The sequence below is a fragment of the Musca autumnalis genome, unplaced genomic scaffold, assembly GCF_047663935.1.
Source record: "Musca autumnalis isolate F117 unplaced genomic scaffold, ASM4766393v1 scaffold_1, whole genome shotgun sequence".
NCBI lineage: Eukaryota > Metazoa > Arthropoda > Insecta > Diptera > Muscidae > Musca > Musca autumnalis.
In genome coordinates this window covers 302,380,787-302,399,367 of record NW_027411644.1, presented here as the reverse complement: position 1 = coordinate 302,399,367, position 18,581 = coordinate 302,380,787, and the positions used below count along the sequence as shown (strand labels likewise).

Below are 18,581 nucleotides of genomic sequence, written 5' to 3'. Positions count from 1 at the left end.
ATGCGTCCATTGAGATCGGACCAACTGTTGAATTTGGTTCCTATAATTTTGATGTAGTAAAAGACTTCGTATACCTCGGCAACGCCGTAAACACAACAAACAACATCAGTTGTGAAATAAAAAGAAGAATTGTATTGACCAACAGATGCTACTTTGGCTTAAGTAAGCACTTTAAAAACAAAGCCACAACTCGTCAAACAAAAGTAACGCTTTACAAAACACTTATACTACCCGTACTGATGTATGGTTCAGAAGCCTGGGTACTTGCGCAAGCAGATAAAGCAGTGCTTGGCGTGTTTGAGAGAAAAATTCTTCGAAAGATCCACGGACCGATCGGCGTTGACGGTGAATATCGACGTCGTATGAACCACGAGCTCTATCAGGCGTATAAATTCTGGCCACATGGCGGTGCACGCAGAATTGGCAGGCCAAAGAATAAATGGCGCAAACAAGTGGATGAAGTGGACAAGGCGCGCTATTCCAAAAAGCGAAGCACGAAACAGAGAGAATTCGGGATCTTTTCTAAGTTCGGTCTATGGAACAAATGTTATGTAATGGGCCAGCTAAGTAAGTAAGTAAGTACCTGTAGTTTGACAGGTGAGGTTCCCAGTGGTCACAAAACGTCTCCTCCAAAAATTGTCAACATAGGTACACGTTTTTATATAGCCCCCATATGACGGTACCTCCCGAGTTTCGGTATTTTGAAAATTTTAGCTATAATTTTTAACCGAACTAGCTGTAATTTTGCATTTGAGGTTCTCAGTGGGTAGGTGTAGATTATATAAAAAGTTCGACCCGGCAGAACTTAACGCTTTTTACTTGTTTTCTTTTAAATAAAATACAGTGGGGAGCCCACTGTTCGCACAATACCGCTGGAATTTATACCTCCTTCTCCTACTTATGCAGTTCTGTATTGTAAACTATGGTATAACAGCAATGTGTATTTATTGTATAGTTTGTTTTTGTATTAAAGTTCAACTGCTGCTGCCACTGGGTTTACTTATTATTTAGTTCAACGGAAGTAATGAAAAATATTAAGACCTCTTTCTTAGTTCGAAAAGTATATAAAATAGATTTTTATAATTTTATTGTCCTCCATTAATGAAGCATTGCATCATGTTTTAAGTAAGCTGCGAAAACTATGAATGTAAAATTTATTTCTGCAAATTCAAAAAATGATTAAGTTCGTAATACTCTCCCTGCTTCAGTTTATATGTGTACAATAACCATTTAACCGATTTGATTCAAACTTTGCACCTCGTTATCATTTTTCCAAACCTAGATCAAATTAAAAAAATGGCCAAAGTCGGCCAAATTTTTTGACACATTCTATCAAAAGTTCAAAATAGTGACTTAAATTAATTGAAAGTCATTTTGAAATTGTTACCGGAAGTAGTCATTGTGGTCTTTATTGTAACGATAAAGCTCTAAAAATACAGGGTCCGTTTAAATATTATTTTCAGTTTGGACAGCTCCATTTATCTTTGTCTCTTCTTAGAAGGACGCGACAACCCTGTGCATTGTGTAGCAAAATTGCGTGCGTAACTGTGCATATTAACTGTTACTCTTTAAAGTTGTTTTTTACGTAACTGAAAGTATTTAAAAATTCTTACTCATTGCTTTTTATTTTCTGTGCTGCTCTCCACGTTGATCATATCACTTACCGGGGGTAAACTTTACATTATTCATTACTTAATAACGAAAGGAAGAGCAAACTTATAAAATGCACTTTGTTCAATAAACTAAGTCGGTTATTTAAACTTTCCTTTTTCGAATTGAAGAGAAACGAAGCTTTCTTAAATTTAATTGAAAATGTAACATTAAATTGAGGAGCACAACATGTTTAACACTAAACTTTATGTATGTGTTGATGTACAAGGACACCAAATGACAACATGAAAAAAAATTAATCTGTATGGAACTACACAGAAGTAAAAACCAGCTTCTTGGCAGAATCCAAGGTGTCAAATTACACAATATACATATAAGAAGCAGATATTTGTGGATAAAACCTTCCGGATACCTCATATGATAGAAACTAGAGAACTAGACATTTATCGTTTCCTTTGTCTTATAAACAAGGGATTCAATAAACCAAGTCAGAAAAAATGAACACAAAGGAATAGATAATTAAAACATAACGCCGATGTAGTAGTTTTATCCATTAACCGCTTTGTAGGCATAACAATGAAATAACACATTCAAGCAAATTTCCTATTTAGAACTAAGAACGAAACAACTTACTAAAGCTAATTCAGCATGACAACTTACTAACTCAGTTTATAACCAAGTTGATTGTACAATAGCAAAGAAAGTGAAAGTACTTCCTTAGTGCGCTCCAAAGAAAGTAAATGTCTTTTGGGAGGGGGGTAACTAAAATACCGCAAAGTCATCATTAGGAACATTGTGTTCCACAATATCTGCCGTTATATCAATTTGTAAGATGTTAGTTCTTTTGTTGTTAAGTGCCAATATGATTATGCCTTTCTTAGGGTAACGTATGTTGTAGATTTTTTCCATTGAAACAATTCCCTAGACTATCAGACATATGTTGGTGGTTGCAACAAAAGGTTTGTTCTTAAATCTGAACGAAGAACAGACAACCTAAAAAGTCGGTCTTCTGTGCAATTCAAAATGCTACCAAATTTTGAGATGGCGTATTTCACTTGAACTTTCCATCAAAGTTTCGGCTTGAAGTTTCTGCATGAACTGTCAGAGAATTAATATACGTCCTTTAGAGTGAAATAATATGTGCGTTTGTAGTTAGCCGGAGATGTCGTATCTTCGCTCAGGCCCCGATCAAAACATCTGACAACTGAAGGAGGCTGAAGGAATTAAGCATGACTTTGTGATGGATCGAAGACAGTTAGGGAGTAAGCAGAATGTACGAACCACGTATCAGGAAAGCTGCACACCAAATTCAGTGTAGCGAAAAAAGTAAGTTCAGATACAAAGGAAAGCAATAACAACAGACGGCCCATTTGCTCAATGAAAGTGCTTATAGTCCCAAAAATACATATATCAGCACGGTGACAAAGTACCTCAAGGAAATAACAGCAAAATCCGTACTTAGGTAACACCAAGGAACACATGTTAACAAACCATGAAATTGACGGTTTGGTAAAAGTCCATACTCCTCTGGAGACGAGTAATGTTATCTGGTATCAGGTACAGGCAGCGCGGTTATTTTATGAAAAATATAGTTTTTAATTTAGATGCCATATAAGCTAACGCAGAAGATGCCACCGTGGTGCAATGGTATGCACGCCCTCCTTGCACGTACAAGGTCGAGGGTTCGATTCCCAGGCCTGGCAACATCAAATTTTCAACGGTGGCAAAATACCCCTCAGTAATGTTGGCGACATTTCCTGAGTTTTTCAGCCATGTAAACTTCTCTACAAGTGGTGTCTTAAGGCACGCCGTTCGGACTCGCTGATAACGAGGGTATATACACTTTCATACGGGCAAAATGTGCCTCATCAAAATAATGGTTTTAGACCCCAAGTATGTTTGGACGAAATGTGTTTCAGACAATTTGGAGTTGATTTAGCAATGTCCGTCCGTCTGTCTGGCTGGCTGGTGCGCACTATAACTATCGAACGTATCAACCGATTCGGTCCAAAGTTTGGCTTTCGTAATATTTTCTCCAAACTTAGTTTAAGTTCGAAGATGGGTTATATCGGTCTACTCACTCCGGTACCTCCCCCACAAAAGTTCGGAAATGTTGGGAACATTTGTGCGCACGACAACTCTTAAAGGACCTAACCGATTTGTTTCATACTTTGCACATTGTAAAATGTGTACCAGACATAGATGTTGTTTAAATATAGACTCAATCGGCCCACTCCTTCGGGTACCTCCCACACAAAATTTCGGTAAAGTTCAGTTTAGGGCCATCTCCCGAATCGCTTTGATTTTTGTTGTAGCAACCTGTAGGCACTGTCCCTAATACGACGGTATAAGCTTCATCGGGGGCAAGTCGATACTTCCTGATAAAATATCCTGAAAGGTACAAAAAACCCCTATGACACCGTGTGTAGTAGTTGGAGCGCAAGATAAATCTCGAACGGATCTGTCGATTTGGCCCAAATGTGGCCTTCGTAATATTTTGTGCAAATTTAGTTTAAGTTCGAAGATAAGCCATATCTGTCCGCTCATTCAGGAACTTCCCCCACAAAAGTTCAAAAATGTTAGGAAAATTTGTTCATACGGTAACTCTTGAAGGGAGTGGCCGAATTGGTGCATACTTTACGCATCCTAATATGTGTACCACACATAGATCATGTTTGAATATGGACTATATTTGCCCATTCCTTCGGGTACCTCCCACACAAAATTTCGGATAAGTTCACTTTAAGACCTGCTCTTGACTAACTTTGATTTCTGTTGAAGCAACTTGCAATCGCTGTCACAATTACAACAGTAAGAGTTTTTTCAGTGACAAGTCCATACTTATTGGGAAAACAGCCCGAATGTTGTAAAAAACCCCTATGGCACCATATGTAGTAGGTAAAGAGCACAATAACTCTAGAACTGATAAACCGATTTGTTCCAAAATTTGGCCTTCGTCATATTTTTTCCAAACTTAGTTTAACTTCTAAAATGACCCATATTGGCCCTCTCCTTAGGATACCTCCCCCACAAAAGTCCAACATTTGTGTCCAATTGCAGTTAGGGTCTGTTCGGAGATCCTTTGGAAATTTATACCGATAATGTTCTTTGTGGTTCTGTTTACAGCAATATTATGTTTTCCGTGGACTAGTCCATGCTTCCTGGCATACTGGTCCAAAAGTTATACGATGACTCACCAAAATGACTACTGGGCGCGATATCTATCGAAAAGATATGACTCCCAAAATAAGATCCACTTCCATAATGGACTATGTTGGTCCGTTCCTTCAAGTACCTCCTTCGCAACACGTTTGAACTTAAATCCTAATCCACATTTTTGTCGGCAAGTTCAAATTCCCAAAAAGGATCACAAAATTCTGAAAAGACCCTAAATACATTCGATCTGTCCGTCGATGACAGTTTCAATTCGCATAGGCTGAGGGTATATCTCTGTCGGCAAAGCCGAATGATACTTTTTCACTTGTTTTCTCAATACATACACATATACAATCGAAGGGGGTTTCCTTCATGAATTGTAATGCTTTCAGTTTTTGAAATTTTGGATATCATGTCGACTAGTTTCTTGATATGATACATTGGCAGTGGCTTAGAACGCTGAGATCTCGACAACATTGTCTGTTTGTTGGAGACGACCCAGGTTCAAACCTCAGACGGGGCAGCCGGGCTCTGCTGTGGGTTTTTTATTTATTATTGTCTTTTTAGGACGAAGGCCATTATTTATGAAAGTTTTTAATTAATTAATTAATTGGATTAATCGAGCTAACATGGCCTAAGGAGTTTTGTATTGAAAAATGAATTCTAGCGAAATACCACACATTCAACCATTACGCTACGATCGTTTCGCCTGGTGGTTTAAGCCAGGCTCATCAGGTGTATTTGAATGCTAATGGCTAGAAGACACATTTCGCTTATTTCTGGAAGACACATTTCGCCTACGGGAGTTGGTCAGATAACAGAGCTACAGCCTAATATATTCAGTTTCTAGTGTAATCATAAAGACGCTAGGTCACAATTGTAGTTCAGTAGTCACGAAATTTCGCACGAGGTAACAGTTCATGTCGAAGAAGATGTCTACAATTTTGGACGATGATCTGATATTATTTAGCCCGTGAAATGGACCATTACTTTTGTATAAAAGATATAAAAATTTAATTTTGGTCCATATTTTAATTTCTGATGGCCATACAAGGTGCTACAAACCTTCTGGGCTAAGCAACACGCAGTGTCGCCAGGCATTATTTGACATTTTTGTTGGAAAGTTTGGCAGTTTTTAGCCTAAGCCTACTTAGGACATTTTGACATGTTGGGTTGTTTTCAGTGCCTTGATTGAGACACCTCCAAAACATGGTTTTTGAACGCTTCTTCTGGCGACGAAAATCGTTGACCATGGCTTTTTTTTCTTGATGTGCTGCAAACCAATGAAGTCATTGGATCCCCAGTCAGGGCTGTACGGCGCATGACCCATCAATTCCACGTTTTGTCCGGTCAAACAGGCGCTGGTTTGAATCGATGTGTGAGAGGTCGCATTGTCATGATGCAGAACGATTCGATTTCTCTTGTTCGTTTTTCGAATTTCTCAGGAGACTTCAGGCAAACAAATTGTAGTGTAACACTAAGAATTAACCATCCTACATATCTCAAGCCGTATAGTCGCCACACGGTCAGTTTTGCCGAAGAATCAGGGGACCATTTGCTTCGAATGTCTTATTCCATGAACAACTTTCGTTGGATTGCACAGTGGACCCACCGATTGGCCAAAAATAAAAAAACGAATGTCAACATTTTGGTACAACATCTGGCAACTATGACATGGTCCTTTTTAAAATATATTAGTTTTTTGCTTCATTCGCACGCGATCTTCTTAAGAATAGCTTCAAAAATCGAATCATATGACGAATATTTTTTGTTGTGAGTACAACCTATATTTTAAGTTCAAGAAAATATATTCAAAATATCGCGAAACTAAAATGTATAGCAAAATATAAGAGAGGATTTTGAAGGAGGAGCTAATAACTTAATTTTTATTAAAAAATAGTGTTTTAGCGTGTTGTGGAATTCTAGTTAGCTGCATATTTCCTTAGTGTATTTTGTAATGCCAATTCGATCATATACTTAAATTTGACCTAAGGTTTTAGTCATGATGCCCACCGGTGCCCACCTCGGGAATAATTTTCCAAAGTAGGTCATGAGTTTAAGATTATTCAGTATTAAAATCAGCTGCCATCTAGTGCCAGACTATAAATGGTGGGTCGATGACTAAAGCTGACCTAGAATAGGGTTTCTATAGATATATTAGGGTATAACTCTGTTATGTGATCAGGTACGTTAACATAATTGGCATCAGTGGCAAGGTGAAGAAATCTTCTTCCAAATTAGTCTTACGTTGGCGGTACATGCCTTCCAGGAAGAACGCTGTAAGATCTATATTCAAAATTTTACTAATTTCACTGTGCAGCAGCATTTTTGGGGGGTGAAAAATTTCTTTTGAATATGAAAGCCCTTGATGAGTATACTAGGAACCCAAAAGGAAATTTTCGCCATAGGTCAAGTTTCTGAGATATCGCGCGATGAAGTTTTTGATTTTTTTCCCTATAATACTTGGGAAAATAGCTCCATATCTCTGTTTGGCGTTGTTGTAGCTTCGTTTTGTGGTGACATGTCTTCAGTGAAATCGATTGGCGAATCTTTTTGTAGAACATTACATTCTTCTAACTCAATGCCTTTCATGTCCTTGTTAACTCAGAAGTTTGACCTACGGCATAACTGTCCTTCCGGGTTCGCAATATTACCTTCATCGACTTTCATCGCCAAAAAGAATTGTTCGCCCCCCAGCCTTTGATCTCCATATTTGCGCGTATTGATTTTTTTCCTTAAAAACGGTTTAAGAAAACGGTTTTTTTGTTCTAGAATTGCAACTAACAAAGTTTTCAGAAGCGAATTAATTTAATTTGATTGACAACTCTATAAGCTTTTTAACGGTATACATATAAGTTTTATCGGTTACTTAAAACCGGTTCAAAAATCGGTTTTAATGTCGGAATATCCGGTTCCAAAATTGAGATAACCGGATCTATCCTCCAAGAAAATTTGTTATTAACGTGTTCATCATTACAATAGCTATTTGTGGTAAATATTTCAGAAGCACCCCAGATGTCTACATAAGCAATAACCAATGGTTATGTGTACATACCAATAAATACCCAATGACGAATATACAGAAAAACAAAACATAGTTTATTTCTGAACCAAAACCGATTAAATGTCAAAAAGGACAATGAAAACGGGACAAAATCGATTAGTTGTCAAAGGGAACCGTACCTAAAATCTTCTGAGCAACATTTTTGTAGAATATTTGGATGCTGAAAAATCTCATCTTGTGGTACTTTCATTACGGTTCAAGAAATAAAGGACGAAAAGGACATGAAAGGCATTGAGTTAGAAGAATGTAATGTTCTACAAAAAGATTCGCCAATCGATTTCACTGAAGACATGTCACCACAAAACGAAGCTACAACAACGCCAAACAGAGATATGGAGCTATTTTCCCAAGTATTATAGGGAAAAAATCAAAAACTTCATCGCGCGATATCTCAGAAACTTGACCTATGGCGAAAATTTCCTTTTGGGTTCCTAGTATACTCATCAAGGGCTTTCATATTCAAAAGAAATTTTCCACCCCCCAGACTTTGAGTTCCATTTTGTGTCACAGTGTTTTCAGACAAAAATATTGATTTTTTAATCCGCTAAATTGGTTGGATTTTATGTTGTTTTGGAGATTGTTTTGTTTCCCCAAGCCTATTTTTGCATCATAAGATAATCGGGACCTTTGTTCATTTCATTTTGTATTAACAGCATAAAACAATTCTTACCGTATACCCCCTACAGAAGGGAAAGGGGGGGGGGGAGAATGTCACGCTCGAGGTTTCTTAAAACACTCTTCGCAGTACAAAGCTCATTGGCGCATTGGCTTGATTTTTACACTCTAAATATTTTTGGACACTTTCTCCATACAAGTGGATCCACTGTGGATTGGGCTCGCTTTCGAAGACCCAAATGGTCGATTCCTGTTTTGTTTCGGGCTCCTAAGCATAGATCCAAGATTCGTCGTCTGTGACGATCTTATAAATGTCATTTGAAACACCGCGATCGTATAAACTATTTTTTTTTTTGCACAAATCCACAAGAGCCTTTTTTCAGCAATTGACCAATTTTGCTGGATCCAGCTAAAAAAATCCATGTTTACGGCCAGGTGTTCATGCAATATCAAATCTTAGTTGGTGGAAGAAATGTCCAAGGATGCCCCTATCTAACGGTATATAACATGGCGATATTGCATTACCTGTTCACACACGGCTTAATTTTTTCTGGCACAACGACCGATTTTAGGCGACCCTCACGACCTTCGTTTTTTTGCGAGTGTCGGCCACGATTGAATTCATTAAGCCAGTTTTTCATAGTGATAGCCCTTTATCAACATACATGGCCCTTTATCAACATACACAGATTTAATTTAATCGATGCATCGATAATCACGGCAAGAGTGATTATCCATGTCGAAATTTGTGGTGTAGGGTATCACCCCCGTCCGACTATAGCATTTGCTTACTTGTTTTATATGCCTTTCCTATTTGGTTAAACATATCATCCACCCACTGTTTGAGAAAAAATTTGTGTCTTTCCATCGCGAAAAATTTCATGTGTACCAATAAGAGATATTCGAATAATTTTATGTATGCAAATTTCAAGTTCAAGCGGATGTCCAATTATATTTGTGCGATCTTAGATAAGTTCAATGCAATGTTGGAGCTTCATGAAGATGTGCATATGGTTGAAGCACTTAATAGTTAAGCGAGCATTATTTATCTCCCATTAAGTATATTAACGAATCTGAAGCGGGTATTACTGCGGTTTATGGTAAGGCTCTGGTCGATATACACCGTAGGTAGTTACTCATTCATAAACTTGTTGTCTGTTTATTCTTTTTTCTAACCTTTTAAAAGATACACAATTTTGGCAAGGAAAGAACTATTCGGAATCACTGTGTGGCGGCAGCATTAACCTTGTGCTTTTCAAGTATATCCGCCTGTGACTTGACTGTACCTTATCCATAAAGTATTCGGACATTCTAGGTGCATTAAATGCAACACTAGAGGACTAATGTGTCTGTTCTTTGACATTTTCATAGCCGCCATCTGGATATTGTTGGCATTGGCATTTTTCAACCATCGTTCGATTTGAGCTATTGGAAATTTCAAATATATGAATATAATTCAAATATTTAATTTTAAATTTCATTATTTTTATAAATTTTTCTTAAATATTTCTGCTTAATAACATCACATTCTAGTTAATTTAATACTTTAAGGTTAAATATTGCAAAATTTAACCATATGTTCGTATGTATTTTTGTTGGTCTCCCTCGGGTGACATTAGACGTGAAATGCCAACAGATAATAATTATTAAAATGTCTTCATCAAACGACTTCATCTCGGTTCACATATTGTGGGCCAAAAATAATCTGTATGTGGCATGCATTGGTAGCATTTTTTAAGCGATTAATCCCCCAAGAGTTGTCTCTATATTTATTGACAGACGTAAATGTATGTGTGGATGTATGTATGCATATAGTGTTTTTTGTTTCTTTTTCTATTTTTGTCTCTGTTCCGGTCCTTAAATATGTGTGGATGTGTGTATGTAAAACGTATTGATGCTGTTACTATTTGAAGCCTTATTTATTTTTATTGTATGTGTGTAGTTCATTTTTTGCAACCACATAGACCAAACAAGACCTATAAACACACAAACACAGATAGTCAGCCAGCCAACCATTCAAGAAACAATCTAACCAGTCATCCATCCAACCATCTAGCCATTCATCCTACCAAACCGAAGCAGCCAACCAACCATTCATCCATCTATATGCCAGTAATAATTATGAACATAACACTTACACAGTCAAGAACTAGAACGTTGTACACAAATTCACTTGCAATTTAAGCACGAACTGAAACACAAACACACACACGTAGACCGGAATCTGTAATGACCAAGGGAAATGGAGCTTACACGCAAACAAACGTATGTATATAGTATGTGTGTGTATGTGTTGGCTTTTTATTTTCTTTTTATATTTAAAAGATGAGTGAATAGGTCTGTGTCATTAGGTTAGCAGTTTATCAATGAATGCAAGACCTTTACAACATATTCGTCCGGATGGAAACCCCACACTTCTTCTTCTTCTTTTGTAATGTGCAGTTATGTGAGTTCTGTTTCGAATTTCATTTTCTCTCATAAGCTGAATTTAGAGCAGGAAAAGCCAAAGTTGTTTTTAGTACCCATGTTTTATACTCAAATACTGGGAACAGCTCCTATGTGGGCAGGCGCATTCTAGCTTTAGAATTTTGGCGCCAAATTTTCCTTGGCTGAATTTCATGCTTCCTCTCTTTATGAGAGTTTTTGTTACTCCCAGTAAGGATAATAGCTGCAATGTTTTGTTGCGTTTACTGGTATCTGTTTGTGTTGGTGTTGTACACTTGACCAAAATTCCAAGCGAATGTTTGGTTCTTGCTGTTGCCATCATTGTCCTCGTGTAGCCATCGTTGCTTTCGGCTTTCAATGTCTTAACACCGAACTTTTTGTGCTTCGCTTTTGCTTGTTTGTCACAGTGATTGGTTTTTTTCTCCATGTGTAAGCATCCTGTGTGAATCCTGTGTCGGTGTGTGCTTAAATGCAATACAACGAGTCTCTCTGTGTAAGGGCATTTGTGTGGACTACCACACAAACCTTTTTGTCTGTAACCATCCATCCAGCCAAGTTGGCTTAGGTTTAGTGTTGTTTTAGCCGTGTACGAGTACAGATGTTCCTCCCAACAATTCGTAAAGGACTAAAGGAATTTCTCTAAAAGTTAACCAAAAGCATATAAACTAATGTGTGTTTCATTATACTGTGCTTAAAGTGTGTGATGTGACGGGTTTTTAAACTTGAGAAATAAATCCAAAATGTTTTAATGTGGAATCTTAAAAAAAAATCACTGGTAATTTTTTTAAATATTTAAATAAATTTTATAAAAAAAAATATTAAAATATTACATAAAATGTAAGTTATTTTCTGCATTGCAGATTTTTGGTCAAAGAAATACTTCAAGAAATGTGTGTGAATCGAAATTTTAAAATAAATAAAATTATGTTCTAAAATACATGAGATGTGAAATTTTGTGAATTCTCTTAACCCGACGTAATAGTGTTAATATTTTTCTGAAAAGTAAAAAACTGCAACAATTTTTTCTCGCCGGCTTTTCAAAATAATTTAGTTCATTGAGTCTATTATACAAACATGTTTTATTGTGTCTATTCCTGAATCAAATGTAGACAAAAATATTCGTTATCAATGATATTAACAAAATATTATTAAGCGAGAATTCCAAAAATTGCAGTAAACAAATTTAAAAATTCGTATTTGAAAGTTAAAAGTGTATTTTTACAATAGTTAAAAAAAGAGTTGTAAACCCTGCGATGTAATGTCATTAGATTATTTATGTATTTTGAAAAATGTAATATTCAAAAACAAGGTATAAAACAGAAATGAATTATGATTAATCATAACCTTACAAAGTAATAACAACCAAACTAGGATTAAGCTGGTTTATTATACGAACACGGTTTTTGGTGAATCATTATTACTCGATATTTCAGCAAAGTATCAACATTTAAGTGAAGTTTAATTAATTAAAATTAATAATTATAAATCCAAGGTAGGTTGGAAGTTTTATAATCATATATCTGTGGATAGTAAGATTTTGAATATGGGTTATACAAATCCAAAGTTTCTTGACGGCATTATGGGTTCTATTTGGGTAGGAAATGTCCACATGCGATGGTATTAGGGTATTTTAAATATTTTCACTTTGAAAGGCGAATGTTAAATAATATTTAACAAACTCCATCAATGTATTGTTCTTTCAAAGTAACTGAGAGCAATCAAATGCTTAGTCGCGGTCTGACCTCTACCCATGTGTATCGCTTTTAACTGATTAAAATTCCTTTAAGGAAGGAACATACGTTTTCTCCACTCTGGCTTATAACCACAGATGTCTTTAAGATAACTAAAAAAAACAATTAAAAAATGCTAAGTTCGGCCGGGCCGAACTTTTTACATCCTTCACCATAAAATACTCGTATTTAAAAAGGAATTTCCTTTGAAAATTGTAGGTGGAAGCATTCTTCCACCGTGGATACCCCAAATGCCTAAATTATCTAATCTGATCTAAAAAATGTGTTCAGCCAGGAGAAAGGTACCGCATATGGGGCTATATCAAAGTATCTAAATATCTTTACAATTTTTGTGGAAAAGTTTTATGACAGCTGGGAACCTCAAAAGTCAAATTTCGGGTAGTTCCGTCAAACAATGTAGCTAAGACCCTCAAAATACCGAAAATCGGGAGGTACCGTTATAAGGGAGCTATACCACAAAATGAAAATATATTGAACATATGTTTAAAAAAAATTAATTATTCGAATCACACTACCAACGAGGACTTAAAATTGTTGTAATTACTCGTAGTTCAATATAACAAAATTGCAAGCAAATCGAAGAGTAAAATCATTGCTAAAAATTTATTTTAAGTATTAAACCGCGAAGGTTGTATCCAAGCCCACTGTGCATTTTTTCTATTTTTTATTAAATAGCTGATAAAACAACAAAAAATATACACAATACCTCCGACCAATATTGAAGAAGTTATGAGTATTTCCTTGCATATAGTTTTTACAGAAGTCGGCTTTTCATGGCGCGATATCTCTGAAACCGTTAGTCAAACAATTTTTGAAAATATACTAAAATGTTTTGCTGATGTTCAGCATCACCGCAGCAAAAATAAAGGAAATCAAAAACCACATTTCAAAAAGTTTCGATTTCACTCAGAAATCCCCATGTTATATCTCGGCCGATTTCAGTATAATTTGGCAAAATAATTTCTAGAAATCGACCGAAAATATATATGGAAGCTATATCTAAATCTTGATCGATTTTAATATACATTTATTTCTACGCGAAATTCGGACAAATATTCCAAATTTCATTAGAATTAGACATACTTCCAAATGTAATTCCACTAACAGACCCCATAAACCCAGTATGCACAAAAAAACATAACCATTGGGGGTGTTTTGGGTTATGAAATTGGAATGTTTGGGAGCCACCGTTGTGTTGTTGGTGAACATTAGATTTTTAGAGCTTTTGGGTCATTATGCCAGGAAGCATAAACTTGCCCGCGAAACAAATTATATCCTTTATGTCAGTTCCACGGGGACTAACTTCAATGAAAATTTCAAATTAATTAAAATTTTTGACCTTTTATGAAGGAGGCTTCAGAAGAAGTTATCTCACTTAGTCCATCTTCGAACTTGATTTGATATTACCATGTGCACCCCTACTCCTTCCGATAGTTATCGTGTCAAACAGCCGCTTTAATTGGTCGATGTGTTTTATTTATTTTTTTTTTTTTGTATTGTATTAGGAAGCATGGACTTTCTCAAAAAAAAAAAAAAAAAAAAAAAAAAAACAGTAAAAAAGTATCAGTCGGCTTTGCCGACAGAGATATACCCTCAGCCTGTGTATATTGAAAAAAAAAAATGTTCTCAAAATACGTATGTATGTAGGGGGTTTTAAAAATTTTGGGCGTTTGAACCAACAAAAATATTGATTAGGATTAAAGATCAAAAGTTTTGCGGAGGAGATACTAAAAGGAATGGATCGACATTGACCGTTATGGAAGTGGATCTCCAGCCACAACATATGGTGCCATAGGATGTTTTTACACTCTTCAGGCTGTTTGCTCAAGAAGTATGGACATGCCCCTAAAAAAACATTTACCATCGTAAGTGAGGCAACGAATGCAAGTTGTCTCAACAAAAATCAAAGTGATTCGATATCAGGTCTTAAAGTGAACTTATCCGAAATTTTGTGTGGGTGGTACCAGATGGAGTGGACAAATATAGTCGATATTTGAACCTGATCTATATCTGGTAGATATATTAGGATATGTAAAGTATTGACCAATTTGGCAACTCCCTTCAAGAGTTACCGTACGAACAATTTTTCCGAACATTTTTGAACTTTTGTGGGGGAGGTACCTGAAAGAGTGGACCGATATGGCTTATCTTTAAACTTAAATTATGTTTGGACAAAATATTACTAAGGCCAAATTTTGGACCGAATCGGCAGATCCGTTCGAGAGTTATCTTGCGCTCCAACCACCTCACACGGTGTCATAGCGGTTTTTTGCAACTTTCATTCTATTATCTCGGGAAGTATGGACTTGACCCTGATGAAACTTGTACCGTCGTATGGAGGGCAGTGAATACAAGTTGCTAAAACAAAAATCAAAGCGATTCGAGAGCTGGTCCTAAACTGAACTTATCCGAAATTTTGTGTGGGAGGTACCCGAAGGAGTGGACCGATTGAGTCCATATTGAAACCTTATTTAAGTTTGCTACACATTTTACGATGGGCAAAGTATGGACCAAATCGGGTACTCCCTTCAAGAGTTATCGTGCGCACAAATTTTCCGAACATTTTCGAACTTTTGTGGGGGAGGTACCGGAAGGAGTGGACCGATATAGCCCATCTTCGAACTTAAACTAAGTTTGGGTAAAATATTACGAAAGCCAAAATTTGAACCGAATCGGTTTATCCGTTCGAGAGTTATCGTGCGCTCCAGCCAGCCAGACAGACAGACAGACGGACGGACATTGCTAGATCGACTCCAAATTGTCTGAAACACATTTCGTCCAAACATACTTGGGGTCTAAAACCATTATTTCGATGAGGCACATTTTGCCCGTATGAAAGTGAATATACCCTCGTTAGCATAAATGCTGAGGGTTTAAAAATCATAGATGTGCTCGAAATTTTATTTTTTTTTTTTTCTAATTTTTCACGGTGCTTTTGAAGCAAATTTAAATGTAAGGTGATTGCACCTGGGATGTTTTTGCGGATTCTGAAACTACAATGTTCATAGATGAGGAAAATCAAAACACAAAAACAAAATCGCCGGAGCTCTTTTTAAATAAATCGCGATTTAATTTGGCAGTTTTAAGGGTTTTTTAGGTTTTCACAATTTTTCTTAGAGACCGCATGTCCTATCAAAATGGTACTAAAAAAAATGTTTTAGCTATGAAAATTCTCTACAAGATTGACTTTTATGGTATTCTCGTCGGTTTTAACATTTTTGAGATATAGAAGTTAAAATTTGGACAATTCAAATTCAATTCAATTCTGTGTCGCCCCCTTATAAAACAATGTCATGACTGCAAATTCCCAACTTAAACTGATATATCTAAAAAATGGTACAACCTAGGATAAGTCACTTATGCCAGTCTTTTAAAGAATTTTCACAGCTTTAAGATTTTCTCAGGTCCCATATCGATAAGACTTGCCTTTTTCAAGTAAAATCGCGTAAATCCTCTAGAGAATTTTCGCAGCTACAACATTTTCATTAGCACCATTTCGATAGGACTTGGGTTTTCCAAGCAAAATCGCGAAAACCTAAAAAACACCTAAAAATTTGAATTTTGACCGCGATTAAAATCCCTACAGCGCTTTTTTCTTGTTTTTGGATTTTTCTCATCTATGAACATTGCTGTTTCAGAATTCACAAAAACTTCCCTGTGTAAACGGTTTTCATTAAAAGTCAGTTAAGTCGCACCCTTCATGACATTGTTTTATAAGGGGCGATACAGTAAGAGCATTGTCCAATCTGAACTTCTATCTCACAAAAATGGTAAAACCTACGAAAATACCATAAAGGTCAATCTTGTAGAATTTTGATAGCTACAACACTTGCGTTAGTCTCATTCTGAATTCCAAGAAAAATCGGGAAAACCTAAACAACCCCTAAAAATGTCAACTTGAATCGCGATTTATTTAAAAAGCGCTCCGGTGATATTTTTGTTTTTTTTTATTTTTCTCATCTATGAACATTGTAGTTTCAGAATCTGCAAAAATTTCATTTAAATTTGCTTCAAGAGCACCGTGTTTTTCAAATGTAATTGCAAAAGAAATTTGCTTTTTACCATATACACATTAATGAAAAGTTACAGGCAAAAAAAAAGGAGGACCGGAATTTTGTAAAACCTAAACAAAAAATTCACATAAAAACACATATCGTGGCCTGTCCCGACTATGACCTTTCCTTACTTGTTTAGTTTTCACTTATTAAGGCAAAGGGAATTTTATGTGGTATTTTATTTAGACATTGAAAAATGTGGAGTCTACAGAAGTCCCATCATATTAGGGTTACGAGTGGTTTATGCCCGATCGCTAGGCATATTAGATGTTATTTTAGTGAGTAGATGAAGGCTAAACTTGGAAACTATCATCTATACGTAAATCATTCGATAAATGTTAATCCGAATTTATGAGAGTTTTTTGTCATCCAAATTCGTCTTTTCTTCCTTAGTGTTCATTTAAATGAATTTTCTCGCACTTAGTTTTAAAAATTTTACCTTTTTAACACCGCTGCATCGTCCAGAGTGAAACTGTATAGTGGGGCGTAAGCATATGGTATTTATGAAATTAATATTCATCATACGCAACTAAGTGCAATCAACCCAAACAAGCTTAGAAGCGTTAAAACAATTTCTGGTTAACTTCTCAGGATGTATTTATCTTAAGTGAAACCTCACATAACTGAAAATATGGAATAACTGAAATGACTTCTGGATTTAAATATTGAATTTTAATTTTTTTCCTTTGAAATTACCCCACATTTCTAAAAAAGTACAAATCTACTGTTCAATATTTCGCTAAATATACGAAGATAGAGCAGTTTTTTATAATAAACTCTAGTGTCACTTCTATTTTATGGAAAAGCATAAGGCAACTAATGTTGTACAATTTACTGTAGTAAATAACATTGGTACACTACTGAGCAGCCCTTAAACGAATTTAAGGCTATTTTTATTACGAAAAGCGAACAGGAATGATTTTGAAACCTTCAACAGTAATTATTGGATGATTCTCAAATTAGACACTTTATGTTTTAATTATTTTAATTATTAATAATTCCATTAAATTTGTTATTTGATAAAAATAGTACCATGCCTATTATAAATGAATGTTTTCTAGTCATGTATTCTCTAAATTTTTTGTTACGTTAAAAAAATATTTTTTAAACATAATATTCTCGAAAATTACAAGCAATTTATGCTAATTTAAATTTAAAAAAGCTATAAACTTTTCTACTGCAAAAAAAAGTTCATAACACCAATAAAATATTTAAGAATTACCATTATTTTCATAATATCTGCATAGCTATTTTGTTTGTTAAGACATCATAAACACTTGCAAACGAATGTGATAGAAATAAGAGCTTTTTTGTAGTCTTTATGGTAACAATGTTTTCATAAAACTTAGGAAAGAAATTTCCATTTTTGTTGAAACATAGTTTATTATATTCTGCGACCAGTGTTAATGCAGTCACTAAAGTTTGTTTTCTTCTTTTTTTGAAAATATTGAATAAAATAAAGACATAAACTAACCACACTACCACCGCAGTAATAAAATTTAATGATACTAATAAAACGAAGTAGCAGCAAATGTTAGTTTTTATACCCTCAGCCTTTAGGCTATGGAGGGTATATACACTTTGATACGATGAAAATGTGCCTCATCGAAATAATGGTTTTAGACCCCAAGTATGTTTGGACGAAATGTGTTTCAGACAATTTGGAGTCGATCTAGCCATGTCCGTCCGTCTGTCTGTCTGTCCTGCTGGCTGGAGCGCACGATAACTCTCGAACGGATGAACCGATTCGGTTAAAATTTTGGCTTTCGTTATATTTTACCCAAACTTAGTTTAAGTTCGAAGATGGGCTATATCGGTCCACTCCTTCCGGTACCTACCCCACAAAAGTTCGGAAATGTGCGGAAAATTTGTGCGCACGATAAC

The 18,581-nt window shown here is 35.7% G+C and overlaps 1 protein-coding gene across 2 annotated transcripts in view; it reads left to right on the top strand.

The window, feature by feature from the left end:
- The first annotated feature begins 11,186 nt into the window (after positions 1–11,186).
- Positions 11,187–18,581, top strand: part of Dop1R2 (dopamine receptor 2) — a 284,897-nt gene continuing 277,502 nt past the window's right edge. Inside the window, exon 1 of one of the 2 annotated variants that reach the window (XM_073961993.1) lies at positions 11,187–11,666. The gene's annotated coding sequence lies outside the window, so the exon portion shown is untranslated. The remainder of the gene's footprint in view (positions 11,667–18,581) is intronic. The other variant, XR_012409186.1, reaches the window with a different exon arrangement.